Below are 17,941 nucleotides of genomic sequence, written 5' to 3'. Positions count from 1 at the left end.
AGGCCGACCTTCCTTTTCACGAATTCTTGAGTGATTATATAGTCACATTTGATGAATGAAGAATGATAGTAATTGGCAATTTAGGAGGTTTTGCATAGGAGGAGGAAATTCAAATGAGAGGGAAAGGCAACAGGCGATCGAGGTGATTTTCTACTTCTTTGATTTGTTTCTCTATTTAATACAGGGAATTTTGAGTAACCTAACAAATTAGGTTTCTCTATTCATTCAACAGGTTAGGTATAGAATATGTTAGCTCTTTCTTTCTCTCTTAAGCACTCTGATGTAAAGTTGTCTGTCTTATGGAGTGCTCCATAAATGTAGTGTTGTATGCATGAATGTACTTTGTAGTATTTTTGTATACTTGCAATGTGTTGTGTCGTGGAAATGTGTCGTGTGTGTGAAATTGTTTGTGTTATGTGTCTGTGGATTTGTGTCAATTGAAAGAGAAATTCATTGCTAAGGAGAATATGCACTAGTGGTTGAAGGGACAACTTGATCAACAAATAGTTCTTTCAGAGTGAGTTTGTATCTATGTCAATATTTTCTTCAATTATTTTTAAATTCATTCCTGCGCCTTTTTTTTGTTTGCTTTTCTGATGAGTTGGAATTTCATATACAGGAGCTAGAGCAGGGTTTCTAATGCTTTTGCAGTAGAGAATGAGGAATTTCTAGTGCTTTTACAACCACAAGTTTCTAGAGTTTCAACAACAAAAGAAAGATGGCTAAGAAGCAAGGTTAGTATTCTTTGTTGATTGTCATGTTCTTCTTATAGGCAAGGGTAAAGCTCTGTAGAGGTTTAGTCATTTGTTTTAGAAAGAGGAAACCATATATACTCTATAAATGGCCTGGCCTATTTATTTTCTAGGGTTTAAACAAATCAAACCCTGACCTATCTATGCCCTTACAAATATGTATTCCTTTCCTTTATTCCACGGTGGGAATGGTGGGCGATCCTTACCTTCCAACTAGGGATGGAGCACTTATCTATTCTTTCCTTAAACAAATAATCAGCTATGGAATGGTTTTGTGTTTTTTATGTAACAATCCTATAATAGGTTGGGAATAGGTTCCTTTACCATAATTTAGTAGGGAGATTGAATTTCTACTGGATATCCTCCCTGTACTATTTTCATGATATTCTACCAAAAAATACCTATGTAATATAGCTGTATATCCTTCCCCAGAGTAGTAGTAGGATATTCTTCAATTGCTTGGTCTTTCCATGACCAGAGAGGTAGGCTTAGGTTACTCGATTACAATTTTTGAATGTGACCTAGAGCAAGACCTAGAACTCAAGGTAACAACATAACTAGGATAGAATAGCTACAAATAGAGAAATACCTAGTTTACAAACAGAATAGATGTAGACATATATTTATTGAGATCCATGTTATGTGGCCTTGAGTTAACTATAAACCCCAAAAGAGTTAGACTCTTGAGAGCGAGATCTCGATACTTATGACATTATGAGTCTTTAGAGGGCTGAATTCTTTAGATGAAGATCGAGTAATTTCTCTGTATGAGAAATAGCTTTTATTTTCCCTGAATTACAACTTAATCTAAAGAAACTACAACCCAATATAATACATGGAATGGAATCAAATTTAGCTGACATCCAACTTATGATGCTTAATGGGTTGGTACTCTAAAGGCCTTCACAACACAAAATCTTAAAAATACCTACAAAACACAAAATCTTGAAAATAGAATGAAAATAACATGTATTGGAATGATAATAACATGCATTGGAAAAGAGGAACTTAGAAGAAGTTTCAACTATAATGCATCCTAAGAATAACCTCGTAATATCCGAACAACATTGTAAAATCCCATCATAATATGAATATATGAGGTTAACCCATAGAAAGAAAAAATGATGACTTTGAAGTTTTGAGTGCTTAAGACCAAAATAATAAAATACTTTCAATAGAGCAGTAGGAAAAGAATATCATGAGTATTTGAATTAACTTTGAAGTCAAATTTGTTTATAGTAGTATAGGATATTGTATAACCCAATGGGTTAGTGACATATTATATAAATCTTATGAATGGGAAACTATTTTTTTTTAACTTAGGTGTTAAGTATTATGTATTATTCTAATGAATTGTTTATTGTCTTTACATATTTGTAACGAGCCAATTATTGACCTCGTGATCAATTTTTTTCATAATTTTAATAACCTCAGACGCAATTCCAACTGCTAATACTATTACATATTAATCTTACATACATGTCAGTCTTACACCTTTTGTGAAACTACAAGCTAAAACCATCGAGCTTTGGTTGATTGGATTTTATAGTTTTTTGAATGACTTTGAACATTATATATATGTGTGTTAATGGGGTTACTTAATTAGATTGTCAGATTTTCCAAAATGTTCATGGATAGGAGCAAGTTGGTTTTTTGGGATAGTTATTTTCCTGCTAAGTCCTTTGTTTTCCAGTGTCCAGCCAATGTCTAGCCTCACATATTATATGTAGAGCACCTTTCCGTCCTTCAATATCTTGTGGTGTTGGAATGCCTTGGCAAATGGGCTTCCAGATAAAATAGGAGCCACTTTGTAAAGCAACAAGATGGCCCTCCCATGCACTTGGGACACGTAGTTGAGGCACTACAGCGAGGATGCATAGTCCGGGGAGAAAATATTGCATTCAATGGCGTGGTTTATAGTACTATTCATATCCTCTCAATTTATTAGTTGATAGGCATCATGGAACACGCAAATTTCTTTGGTAGTTGTGAGGGATCTGTAGAGATGATCTATGAAGTCTTTCCTAGCATTTAGGCCTTTGAAGCTCAGAAACACCTTATGTCTCCATGCTCTCCACATTACCACTACCATTAAGAAGAAACATATTAGTTTTTTTGCTCAGAAACACCTCATATCTCCATGCCCTCTGCATTCCCACTGTCATTCAGAAAGAAATAGATTAATCTGTTAGCTTGAGAAGGTGTGATTTAGGAAACCTTATATGGAGCTACCTAGTTTGGAAGCTAAGACTCAAGCATTATATGGAGAATTTGACTAAGTGCATCATGGAGTGCTTTATGTCAGAACCAAATTCTAAGTGCATCATGAAGTGTTTTACAAGGGAAACCAGACACTTTTGGGTTGGGCATCATTTGAATTAGTAAATCATATAGACAATGTGTAAATCCCTACCTAGCTGCATTCTACCATTGGGTTAGGACCAAGTTGCAAATCCAGGTGGAGAACCAATTGACCAAATCTTAGTTGAACGAATTGAATGAATCCCATAATCGCCAACAATAGGAAGGGCATATTAGGGAAATGACAGACCCAATTCCTGGTGTTGATTGTGCCCATTTTATATCTTTTAATATTTAAAAGTGATTATTAATTAAAATCATTTTATTAAAATATTATTGAATTTAAATAGATTTAAAAAAAAAAGTATAAGATATTTATCGAAATTTAAAATTAACATAAAATAATAATAATAATAAACATTTAAGAAAACTTAAATTTTAACATAAGACATTAATCATAACAATTTAAAAAAATAATATTTTTTTAAAACAAATTCCTGAAATGGTATATAAGATAAGCTTTCCAACATCTTCTCCCAAGTTGGGAAAAACAAACATCCATAAAATATTAAAATGTAACCAAGGGTTTAATTGTTTAAAAACTTTAACAATTCTATGACTCATTATTTGTTTAAAAACTTTAACAACTCTATGACTCATTGTCTATGTAGTTTACACTCAACCAAAAAGGCAAATGTTAGTAGTTATAAAAACATAATGAGCCGTTAAAATTATAAATTTAATACCATAAGTATAGGAAAGAAGTTTAATTTAATACCATAAGTATATATGGAAAGAAGTTTTTATTTTTTATTTTATTTAGAAAAAAATAACAACATTATTTACTCAAACTCTATATATTTTTCATACATCTCCCTTGGCAGTGTGTTTCCCTTTACCGCACAAGAACATCTACAAGCAGAGACCACACTTAGAAGCCCTCATATAATCCCCATTACAAAAAATCATCATAACTGATCGCCCATGCCAGCATAAGGAGCATGTCCCTGCGCCTAATAGGAAACATAGAAACAAAGAACAAAAAAACCAACAGGTCAAAAAAACTATAACAATATCATAAATTATAAAATAGAATACCCAAATATACTCACATAGAAACAGAGTGGTGAACTTATCTTGATTGCAGGTTACCCAATCTAGTTAATGTGGCCAACAGGGCCCATTCATCTATGTTGCCTGTTTCGTTAATGCTTTCAATTTTCTGGCAATTCCACAACCCTCCCGATTTCCATCACGCTAGACAATTGTGGCTCTCACAATCCAATTAAGATGTGAACTTAAGTGCATTCAATGCTACTTCCGCACCAAGGATTTCAAATACCTTCACGCCTGAGATTTTAAATTAAAAAATTGTGCATCGAGTTTTTGCCATAGGTTATTGAATAGGGACATTGGCTCCTTGTTTCATTTTGGTCATGGTATTGATGATCTCCACCTCTATCTCACCGGCATCGGCATTGTCCCCAATTGCAACAACATCAATGGAAACCCAAGTTCAATCCCTCTATATCCCAGGATCGATATCACTGCTCGCAATATTTCTCAATCATCCCTCCAATGGGGTTTTCTTGAAGAGGTAGCTTGAGATTGAGCACTCCTGACATGACACGAAACCCTCAGATTTTGAATGGTTGAAAAATCTTCTTCCCAGCCTCATCGTGTGAAAGTTGGTAGTAAATTCCAGTTCTATCCAAGTTCAGGAGAGTGGACACATAAAAGAAGCCATCGCGGGTGTGCATTGTACCTAACCACATGAAACAAATATTGTAAGTAAGTTTACTGCTCCGAAAATTAATTAAACAAGTTCATTGCTGTATCCAAATGGGCCTATTTAAATGGCCTTTCGCTTGGCCTCTAAACATCAACCTTGGAGTTTGAAGAGAAATTTCTTATAATTTCTCAGATTTATCTTCTTAATCATGGATGTCCTCATCACGAGATCCCTTTTCCATCTGAAGGATATGACTGTCGGTGCCCTTTCTTTATTTGGGGGGCATGGATATGATTTGGGATCAAATCTAGTCATTTAGGATATGTAAGATCCCTTCATAACGCCACTAAAATCCCTTCCAACAATGTTCTCCCCACATTTAAAATCAAATTCTATATCAGAAATAGAAAACTAATTTGTTTGGTTTTGTTCCCTTTTACTTGAAGTTGCCTTGCAGGCGAGGATACAACACAGAAGCATTGATAGCAGAAAGTAGAGGATTAATTAGGCTAGAGCCAAAACAAGCCATTGAAAAGTGTGATGTAGGTTATAAAAAGCGGTCTTGGGTGACGGATCTTGCAACGAGTTACTAGATCCCAGAAGATCACTTTAATGAGGCCGATGTAGCTGAACAGATAGAAAATATGCTTAGGGTCCATTCAAGTAATTCCAACAGAGTACTGAATTAACGTTGCACAATTTAATTTCAAATATAAAGCTTTATGTCCGGGGGATGATCTTGGTAGGAAAATATGTACTCTGGATGAGTTTACATATCAATTGTATCATTGTTTAGCTACAATATTGTTTTACCAACTATCAATCCAGGGAATGTTGTTAGAATTTCTGAGTTGGAAGTTGTTGTTTGACATAAACTACTTTGTCTGTATGACCATATTACATTTCATCTATAAAATTGGCCTTAATTCTAAGAAAAATCATTACATTTTGATTTGCCAATAAGTTGCCAATTAGACTCGTTGACTGTTATAATCCCAAAACATGAGCTTGTCCTGAATACAAGCAGGAAGGACTTTCTATATTCGGTTGTTGGAAGTGAATTTTTGATAATTAAAACTTCTACCCACATCTGGGTATAAAATAATTTTTCTTATATTTAAATTTCTTCCAGTCTTTGGATATAGATTAGTTGGCAATGCTCCTTTTGAAATTATTAGTTCAAATCCTCTGTTAACTCTTTTGATTGGATATAAAGTAGTTGGCAACATTCCTTTTGAAATTGTTAGTTCAAATCCTCTGTTAACTCTTTTGATCGAGAGAGACTAATTTATTATGCTAGATGTTATAGTGATTTTTATCAAAATTGATTAATGAGTCAGAACCCAACCTCGTTGATTCCAAAACTTCAAAATGAAAATATTTTGACAGATTAAATGTGCAGTAAAAAAATATTCTTTTACTAAAATAAATATAACTTTTAATCTGCATGCTCAGATAAGGTTGTCACTTTCATGAAAATGGTAAGATCATTGGGTGTGTAAATAAACAATATTTTCTTGATGAAAATATGGACAAAAACAAGAGAAAATATTTCCTCATAAAGATGTATTAAACATGGTTTTCCATTAAATAAGATAAATGGGAAAACCAATTTTGATTAAAGCAAGGTAAAGTATTTTTGGATTTTTAATATTAATATTCCAAGCCACTTTATAAAATAATCCATCTATGTTTCTCGATTCGACTTTAGTAAGAAGGCATATATTCGAGGAAATATTAAAGGAATATATAAAATATTCGGTTTAATTAGGAGGTCCTTTATTAATACATTGTTTTATGGTAAGGTTTTATGTGGTGATGGAATGAATTTTTTTCATTAATTACTTTACATTTTAATTGTCATTTAAAAAAGTGAATTATTTAAATCAGGTTTATTATATTGTTCAAAAATAAATAAAAAATGGACTGTGTATTATGATTGGATTTAAAATTTGTAAAAAACTTTGTATACTAATTCAAATTAGTATAAAAATTTTGTATGAAAACATATAATATTAAAAATAAAAGAATTAAGAATGAAAGAAAAATATATAAATTTCAAATAATTTAATAAAAGTTTTACAAAATAAAGATAATTTATTAATTAAGTTATAGGAATATAATATTTTATTTTGGCTTTTACGTACTCTTCTATATTTTTGTATGTATGGGGTCCTCGTCGTGAAAACCATTACATACATTATGTTATATTAATGACCCATATGATAGGATGTAGATTTCATCAACTTTGAGTTGTCATGTTGGTTCCTCATTGAGGGTCTTTTTGGTATGCACATCCCTTCCCTTATCAGATAATGGTGTTTCAAAGGAGTTGAATGAGTACTTATCCCTATCACCAGTGGCCTTACTGATTAATGTGTCTGAAAACATAAATGTATTCAAATTATTATCATATACCACTTAAAGGACTGGTTGATATGACATTTCAACCCACTGGTTCATTTTAGGTTTCTTGCCCATGTACAACATTCTTACATAGCTAGTAGAATGAATTGATTGTAACAAGGAGGAAAACTGGAGTTATGGTAGAATTTAGCAGTTTGGGGCTTATTTAGAACTATGAAACGGGACAATTATTGAAACTAAGGCTGGAATGAAGGATATTAACTGTAAAAAAGAAGTGGTTGTATGTAGGACGATACTGACATGGATGATGGATAAACTTAATTTAAGTTGAAATGACCTATATTTACTTATGGAGACGTTGTTATTAAACAAAATATTAAAGTTAAACATTTGATTAATCATTCATTAAGATTAACCCTAATATCATGGGAGTAAGGCCAGGTTTAGGTAATATGTTATAAGAAGACCACGATGAGACAAAGAATTGTCTATCGAGAATTTTAGCTTATATGTACAAAGAATATGGCTATTTGTTATATATTGACGTGGCGTAATGTGATAGATGGTAGCATCTGATAACAGCATGTCTAAAGAATTCCATGTAGAAACAATGGCCATGTCATCCCATGAAGGATTTCTCAAGTGGAAGTTAGGTTTCAACATTTAAAAAGGGCCTAGGTCTAAGAACTAACAGAGTCTAAGAGACAAAATGTTTTAAGAGATTAGTTAGAAAATTTTGTCATCCTACCATGAGGCTCTGTGTAAGGTAAAACACTTGACAAATAAATGGGCTAGAATGAGATTGACATAAACTTTTCTGAGAAAATATCACTAATATGTCGGGAAAATTTGTGTCTCGCCATGGAATGATCAAGAAGTAAATGTGGAAGGGTCAGCTCAAGAAAAAAGAGTCGGGATGAGAACAAATATTGTTAATTAAAAAACAAAGTTTTGTCACACCTCATGGTTTGGCCAAAAGTATTCAAATAAAAGAGAGTGTGTTTCGAGATATTCATGTCTTGGGAGACAAGAAGAATTATTTATTGATGGCACACTTAAGAACTTAGACATTTTTTTTTGAAAACTTTATAAGTATTTTGTCTATGAAATATGTACAAGGTGGAAAGCGATTGAATTATATATATAAGTAGGATATAAAAACTTAAAAAGATCCCCAATTTTTATGGATTAAGTATAAAATGGGGAGTTGTTGTCTTACTACAACAAAACCTTAAACTATTTAAAGTATTAATCTCTTAATCTATCTATGTATTGTGCTTACCCAATGACGACCACCACTAGTATACCAACATAATATGTATTTAATATATATTACTACTACATGAATGTTGGTATGTATACTACGATATATATAAACATAATATGTGAGTATATATTGGTATATATATGATGCAGGAGCAATCAGCTCAACAATATCATTGTATTTTAGTAAGGCATAGGGGGTCTTGTGTTTCCAAGGAGGTTGGTTTCCTAAGTGTGAATTAATGTAATTATTTAGGCTTTTGTGTTATTTTAATGAGAATAGGATTTAATTGAATATTGTGAGACATATTTGTAAATATTCTCGAATGTAGGAGAATATGAGAGATTTAGGATAGTTGAGAGATTGAGGGATTTGAGAATTAATTGTAAAACTCATATGAGGAGTTAGTTCATGATTTTGAGGATTGGAGAGGATCCTTAGGGATGAGGGAGAGATTTTAGGATTTTGTTGAGGAGTTTATGGATCTAAACCAGGAATTGGTTTGAGAATCCCTTTGTATAAATGTAAGCCTAAAAGGCATAATCAGAGGTTAGAGAGGTTGGATATGTTAGCTAGTTAGATAATAAAGCTACTTAGAGTGTGATTGTAAGCCTACCAGAAGATTGTAAAACAGAGGCCATTGACATTAGAAGATCAGGCCAAAGATAAAGAAATTGTATAACTGTGTGTTTATATATGCAAAGGATCAATTCAAAACTGTATAGATGTGTGATTTGAGTATGGCATTATGAATTATGAATGAATCAGAATTCAGTACAATATATGTATGCACACAGAGTTCAACAAAATACACAATGAAGAAGAATTAGAAAAAGGATCGTAATGGAGCGTGAACCGATTACAGGATCAAATTAATATCCAAGAATGACAGTGATTAAATAATATGTAGACTTAAGCTCAGGACGGATTCATGCAGCGGGACAGTGGAAGGACGAAGAACCATTGAAATAACAGAAACCACAGAGAAACGTTGGAGAAATGGCGTAAAAACCAATTGGAAATAAGAATGAAAGAATGAGGTGTTAATGCACAAGCACCGTTGGATCTATCAGATCAACGGATGGGATCAAATCACATGGAAGGATCGTTGTTAAAATCCCGCATCGCAACATTTAAATGGTAGGGAATTAATCTTTGCCCACAAGGATTTGCGACATGCGACATCATTGTGAACCGTTGGATCGTATGCCCTAATCAATAGTTGAGGAGCTTTAATAAATATTGCATCGCAATGTTTCATTGATTAGTGATTTAGCCTCGGCCACAAGAGATTGCGATGTCCGATGTGATGGGAGATTTGCTCGAATTGCAAATATCTATGGGAGATAGACCTTAGCCCTTAACCAATAATAAATGCGATATGTGAAGTGCGATAGAGCAGAACCAATAAGGAATAGACATAATTTTATAGTATTTGAAGTCTGACTGTGTTATTGCATCTCGGATGCGACAAAGAGTCATGTGTTAGTATGACCCATGAAGAATTGTGATTACGATAAAGGGAAATGTGGATAATTGTGCAAAGGCTGTGGAAAGCGCAAAAAAGGTATGGTTATGTATGCTTTGTGAATATTTATATTATAAAAGGATTATAATAGATATAGCACTGATAGAAGGTTGTGAGGTTTAAGTTTGTGAATAACCAAAGAGTAAGAGTGGGGATTGGATATATGTGCGGCATAAGAATTAATGGGAGTTCATGAGGGTTCATTAGATAATAACAAAAAGTTAATGAAAATGATGTGAATGAGTCTAATGAAAGGATGAATGAAGGGCAGATTGTGTTTAGTTAATAAATCGTTCTACAAAGATTGATAAAGGGGGCCTTAAACCATTAAGAATTGATGATTTGACTCAGAAGAGAGTTAAAATTTCTGGGGCAAAACAGATACATGCATTTTACATGGATACTCTGGGTATACGCAGGTTATCCTGTGTCAATATACAACCATAATATGTTGATATATAACAAACGATATCTATATGATATTATTTTGGTGTATATATACCAGTATATACATACTTTTACATATATTGGTATATATATGTTGGCATATATATGAACATAATATTGATATATCTATGTGTATATATACATACACATATCCTTAAATTTGACTATTGACCTAAGATTGCATGAGGACTTGCAAAGTCTCAAGCGTGAGGAAGACACTGGACTTTCATTTTTGAGGCCTTTAATACTATTAAAAGTGTGAGTTTTCCCTTTAGACTCCCTCTTGTAGCCAATGATCATTCCTATTTTTTCACAATTACTATTATGGTCATGACATCCTAATGTGTGATGTTGAATTCAAAGCTCTTCCCTTATTTTTAATTGAGTTATTTGAGCTAGAGCTTGCCTTTTCTAATATGAGTATCAGATCTTATAACCCTAGTAAATGCAGAAGGATTGAACTCGGGTTGCCATCGATGTTGTTGCAATTGGGGACAATGCCGATGCCGGTGGGACAGAGGTGGAGATCATCAATACCATGACCAAAATGAAACACAGAGCCATCGTCCATATTCAATAACCTATGGCAAAAACTCGATGCACAATTTTTTAATTTAAAATCTCAGGCGTGAAGGTATTTGAAATCCTTGGTGCGGAAGTAGCATTGAATGCACTTAAGTTCACATCTTAATTGGATTGTGAGAGTCACAATTGTCTAACGTGATGGAAATTAGGAGGGTTGTGGAATTGTCAGAAAATTGAAAGCATTAACGAAACAGGCAACATAGATGAATGGGCCCTGTTGGCCACATTAACTAGATTGGGCAATCTGCAATCAAGATAAGTTCAACACTCTGTTTCTATGTTTTTGGGTATTCTATTTTATAATTTATGATATTGTTATAGTTTTTTTGACCTGCTACGGTTTTTTGTTCTTTGTTTCTATGTTTACTATTAGGCGTGGGACATGCTCCTTATGCTGGCGTGGGCAATCAGTTATGATGATTTTTTGTAATGGGGATTATATGAGGGCTTCTAAGTGTGGTCTCTGCTTGTAGATGTTCTTGTGTAGTAAAGGGAAACACACTACCGAGGGAGATGTATGAAAAATATATAGAGTTTGAGTAAATAATGTTGTTATTCTTTTCTAAATAAAATAAAAAATAGAAACTTCTTTCCATATATACTTATGATATTAAATTAAACTTCTTTCCTATACTTATGGTATTAAATTTACAATTTTAACGACTCATTATGTTTTTATAACTGCTAACCTTTGCCTTTTTGGTTGAGTGTAAACTACATAGACAATAAGTCATAGAGTTGTTAAAGTTTTTAAACAAATAATGAGTCATAGAATTGTTGAATTTTTTAAACAATTAAACCCTTGGTTACATTTTAATATTTTATGGATGTTTGTTTTTCCCAACTTGGGAGAAGATGTTGGAAAGCTTATCTTATATACCATTTTAGGAATTTGTTTTAAAAAAATATTATTTTTTTAAATTGTTATGATTAATGTCTTATGTTAAAATTTAAGTTTTCTTAAATGTTTATTATTATTATTATTTTATGTTAATTTTAAATTTCGATAAATATCTTATACATTTTTTAAAATCTATTTAAATTCAATAATATTTTAATAAAATGATTTTAATTAATAATCACTTTTAAATATTAAAAGATATAAAATGGGCACAATCAACACCAGGAATTGGGTCTGTCATTTCCGTAATATGCCCTTCCTGTTGTTGGCGATTATGGGATTCATTCAATTGGTTCAACTGAGATTTGGTCAATTGGTTCTCCACTTGGATTTGCAACTTGGTCCTAACCCAATGGTGGAATGTGGCTAGGTATGGATTTACACATTGTCTATCTGGTTTACTAATTCGAATGATGCCCAACCAAAACGTGTCTGGTTTCCCTCGTAAAACACTTCATGATGCACTTACCATCTGGTTCTGACACAAAGCACTTCATGATGCACTTAGCATCTGGTTCTGACACAAAGCACTTCATGATGCACTTAGCATCTAGTTTCCTCATAAAGCACTCCATGATGCACTTAGTCAAATGCTCCATATAATGCTTGAGTCTTAGCCTCCAAAATGGGTAGCTCCATATAAGGTTTCCTAACTCACACCTTCTCAAGCTAACAGATTAATCTGTTTCTTTCTGAATGACAGTGGGAATGTAGAGGGCATGGAGATATGAGGTGTTTCTGAGCAAAAAAATTAATATGTTTCTTCTGAATGGAAGTGGGAATGTGGAGAGCATGGAGACATAAGGTGTTTCTGAGCTTCAAAGGCTCAAATGTTAGGAAAGGCTTCGTAGATCATCTCTACAGATCCCTCACAACTACCAAAGAAATTTGTGTGTTCCATGATGCCCATCAACTAAGAAAATGGGAGGATATGAATACGACCATAAACCACGCCATTGAATGCAATATTTTCTCCCCAGACTATGCATCCTCAGTGTAGTGCCTCAACTAAGTGTCCTAGGTGCAAGGGAGGGCCATCTCATTGTTTTACGAAGTGGCTCCTATTTTATTCAGAAGCCCATTTGCCAAGGCATTCCAACACCACAAGATATTGAAGGATGGAAAGGTGCTCTATGTCTAATCTGTGAGGCTAGACATTGGCTGGACACTGGAAAACAAAGGGCTTAGCAGGAAAACAACTATCCCAAAAAAACAACTTGCTCCTATCCATGAACATTCTGGAAAATCTGACAATCTAATTAAGTAACCCCATTAACACACATATATATAATGTTCAAATTCATTTAGAAAACTATAAAATCCAATCAATCAAAGCTTGATGATTTTAGCTTGTAGTTTCACAAAAGGTGTAAGATTGACATGTATGTAAGATTAATATGTAATAGTATTAGCAGTTGGAATTGCGTCTGAGGTTATTAAAATTACGAAAAAAATTGATCACGAGGTCAAGAATTGGCTCGTTACAAATATGTAAAGACAATAAACAATTCATTAGAATAATACATAATACTTAATACCTAAGTTAAAAAAAAAATAGTTTCCCATTCATAAGATTTATATAATATGTCACTAACCCATTGGGTTATACAATATCATATACTACTATAAATAAATCTGACTTCAAAGTTAATTCAAATACTCATGATATTCTCTTTCTACTGCTCTATTGAAAGTATTTTATTATTTTGGTCTTAAACACTCAGAACTTCAAAGTCATCAATTTTTCTTTCTATGGGTTAACCTCATATATTCATATTATGATGGGATTTTACGATGTCGTTCGGATATTACGAGGTTATTCTTAGGATGCATTATAGTTGAAACTTCTTCTAAGTTCCTCTTTTCCAATGCATGTTATATCATTCCAATACATGTTATTTTCATTCTATTTTCATGATTTTGTGTTTTGAAGGTATTTTTAAGATTTTGTGTTGTGAAGGCCTTTAGAGTACCAACTCATTACGCATCATAAGTTGGATGTCAGCTAAATTTGATTCCATTCCATGTATTATATTGGGTTGTAGTTTCTTTAGATTAAGTTGTAATTCAGGGAAAATAAAATTTATTTCTCATACAGAGAAATTAATCTATCTTCATCTAAAGAATTCAACCCTCTAAAGACTCATAATGTCATAAGTATCGAGATCTTGCTCTCAAGAGTCTAACTCTTTTGGGGTTTATAGATAACTCAAGGCCACATAACATGGATCTCAATAAATAGGTGTCTACAACTATTCTGTTTGTAACCTAGGTATTTCTCTATTTGTAGCTATTCTATCCTAGTTATGTTGTTACCTTGAGTTCTAGGTCTTGCTCTAGGTCACATTCAAAAATTGTAATCGAGTAACCTAAGCCTACCTCTCTAGTCATGGAAAGGCCAAGCAATTGAAGGAGCTCCTGCTACTACTCCGGGAAGGATATACCGCTATATTACATAGGTATTTTTCGGTAGAATATCATGAAAATAGTAGAGGAAGGATATCTAGTTGAAATTCAATCTCCCTGCTAAAGTATGGTAAAGGAACCTATTCCCAACCTATTATAAGATTGCTACATAAACAACACAAAACCATTCCATAGCTGATTATTAGTTTAAGGAAAGAATAGATAAGTGCTCCATCCCGAGTTGAAGGTAAGGATCACCCATCATTCCCACCGTGGAATAAAGGAAAGGAATATATATTTGTAAGGGCATAGATAAGCGAGGGTCTGATTTGTTTAAACCCTATAAAATAAATAGGCCAGACCATTTATAGAGTATATATGGTTTCCTCTTTCTAAAACAAATGAATAAAACTCTACAGAGCTTTACCCTTTCCTATAAGAAGAACATGACAATCAACAAAGGATACTAACCTTGCTTCTTAGCCATATTTCTTTTGTTGTTGAAACTATGGAAACTGGTGGTTGTAAAAGCACTAGAAATTCCTCTTTCTCTGATGCAAAAGAATTAGAAACCATGTTGTAGCTCATGTATATGAAATTCCAACTCATCAGAAAAGCAAACAAAAAAAGGGCACTAGAATGAATTTAAAAATAATTGAAGAAAATATTGACACAAACACAAACTCTGAAAGAACTATTTGTTGATAAAGTTGTCCCTTCAACCACTAGTGCATATTCTCCTTAGCAATGAATTTCTCTTTGAATTGACACAAATCCACAGACACATAACACAAGAATTTTCACACACACGACACATTTCCACAACACAACACATTGCAAGTATACAAAAACACTACATAGTACATTCATGCATACAACACTACATTTATGGAGCACTCCATAAGACAGACAACTTTACATCAGAGTGCTTAAGAGAGAAAGAAAGAGCTAACATATTCCATACTTAACCTGTTGAATGAATAGAGAAACATAATTTGTCAGGTTACTCAAAATTCCCTGTGGAATTAATTAAATAGAGAAACAAATTAAAGAAGTAGAAAATCACCTCGATCGCCTGTTGCCTTTCCCTCTCATTTGAATTTCCTCCTCCTGTGCAGAACCTCCTAAATTGCTAATTACTATCATTCTTCATTCATCAAATGTGACTATATAATCACTTAAGAATTCGTGAAAAGGAAGGTCGGCCTTGGTTTTAAGCTTGTTTTTGGACCGGTGTGTTCAAATTATTAAATGAATCTTTTAATAACCATTTCTTAAACTAATCTTTTAATTACCATTTAAACTGAGCTTTCATGTGCTTTCATGTTTTTAAATTATATTTTTTAAAACTACCCTTTCATGTGTTTAAAAAAATAATTATTTCTTAAAAATGAAAAGCAATCATTATTGGTTTCTCCTACATTAAATTGCTCACGATCTTATTACTAGTTTCTCTTACATTCGTTACTAGTTACTCTTACTTGTTTTGTTTCTAGTTACTAGTTTCTCTTACAGGAAATATTGCTTTCCCTCTTATTTTCCAATCCTAATATGTGAATGTGTTCACTTCAAAATAATATGTGGAAATCGATTACCGACTTCCAATAAATTAAAACACCCTCTTCGCTAAAAACAATCCATGATTTTATTATTATTAAGAATGTCAAGTCACACATTCACATCCCAAGTACGAAGTCTGGAGCTATGTGAATTGAAATTTTTTTCCGTTACACAAGTATAAGGATTTATTTTTCCAAATACCATGTCAATTGTTTAGAGAGGATTTTTTTTTTCAAAATTCAAAATTTTATAATTTTAAATTAATGTGTTAAGGATTTTTTAAAATGTTAAAGCATTTGCAAATATATGAGGTGGTGATATAGTTACTAGTTTCTCATAAATTTCATGTTTGGTTTTTGATTAAATATTTATGATATTTAATAAGTCTTGCCATTACTTTGGGTTAGTAAGGGTCCATATCACAGTAACCAAATATCAGTTAGAAGATGATATATTTAATTCCAAATAAAGGAATTTATACTTCCACTTTTGGCATGAACTATAGAAGTCGTCGTGACGAAGGCTACCACGCTATTAACCATTTCATTTCATTACAAAAAGGGATAATTGGCTCATGGGCCTTTCACATGTGGTATTTATTTATACATAATTTAAAAACGAGTTTTTTCAAATAATTTCTAATTTTCTGTAATTGATTTTTTTTAATTGAATGTTTAAAAATAAAAAATAAAAATGTTAATATATAATATTTTTATTTAATGCAATGTTGTGTATTAATTTATTTTTCAATAAATATAAATTTATAAAGAATTTAATTAGATACGTAATAAATATAAATTTATAACCTATTCAATTAGATATTTGATAAATATAAATCTATAACATATTCAATTAAATAAATTTATAATAACATGTTAAATATAAATCTATAACATGAATTTAAAGGTAGGAGGTGGTCACCCCTCCTTCCAGAATGCTCTTGATAGTAGGTCTGTTGTAATGGCTACAACCACCCTCCAAAATTTTGCCTTCGCTTCGTTTTGGAGCCTCCCTACCAACCTTTCACAACAGCATGTCTTGCTTCATCAAGTACACAAGCTTCAACAATTTTCTTGTAGAATGATAGCCTATCCATCATAACATGTTGCATTCCCCTCATAGGTTGTTCTTCCGGACTTGGTCCAGTTCCAAGCTAAGTAGCTCCCTCAAGAAATTGCGCAATTCTGGAGGGAAACCAACCTTCCCTCTAGAAATTGCAAAATTCTGTCTGGCAGCCTACTAGGCTCTAGAATTACGCAAATCTACCAATCAAGCTTCAATGAGAAAATTGTGCAATTCTTCCTAGCAGAGCTTCTCAGCCTAGGAATTATGAAATCCTGGGAAACAATGAGCTTCTCTAGCCAGCAATTGTGCAAATATCCTAGGTAGTCAGCGCAACTCCCTCCTAGAAATGCGCATTTTCTCACAGCAATTGAGCAAACTCTTGCATATGCAGTTGAGTTGACCGGTTCCCTGCGGGACCTGGGATTCTCCTACCAAGGAAACACGCAAAAGAATCCCTTGATTCAAGGATCTATTTTTAGCAACTACATGTTACATGGAAGGATCATGTCAAAAACCTCCTGCTAAGTGTCGCTTATCCTAGATTTGTGGCATGCGCATCGCAACCTTGATCTTATAAAAACTCATCAACTGGACGTTGCAGAGCTCATTCCTCACATCAACCTTGTAGCTCTGGCATCCCACGTTGCATCTAGGAGTCATCGACACATTTAGATTAGTTGTTTTGGGGTAAGCTCGATGTTCATGACTTGCATTTCGTTTCTATCGCCTTTTGTGTTTCTCTTTGTGTGTGTTGTATGCTTGATTTCAGTGAGTGCTTGTTGTCATTTACATTCATATTAGCATGTACTAGCACCGTTTCAGTTTTCGTTTGCATCTCACTGTTATCGCATGCATGGAACTGTTTTGCACGGACGGTCGTCGTTGCGGTGACACGCTTCACACACTTGCATGCTTTCCCATTTCTTGAATCTTGTACTTGTTGTTTGCATGAATGATCATTCACTCTTGTTTGTAGTCATCTCCTCATGCATTCACGCTTCTCATATTTACAGTTGCCCATTGACTGGACTGC

This window comes from Pinus tabuliformis, chromosome 1_1 (assembly GCF_031772625.1).
Source record: "Pinus tabuliformis cultivar Carrire ecotype Pingquan chromosome 1_1, CPIR1, whole genome shotgun sequence".
NCBI lineage: Eukaryota > Viridiplantae > Streptophyta > Pinopsida > Pinales > Pinaceae > Pinus > Pinus tabuliformis.
The sequence above is the reverse complement of the archived record's forward strand: the minus strand, read 5'-3'. Positions refer to the sequence as shown.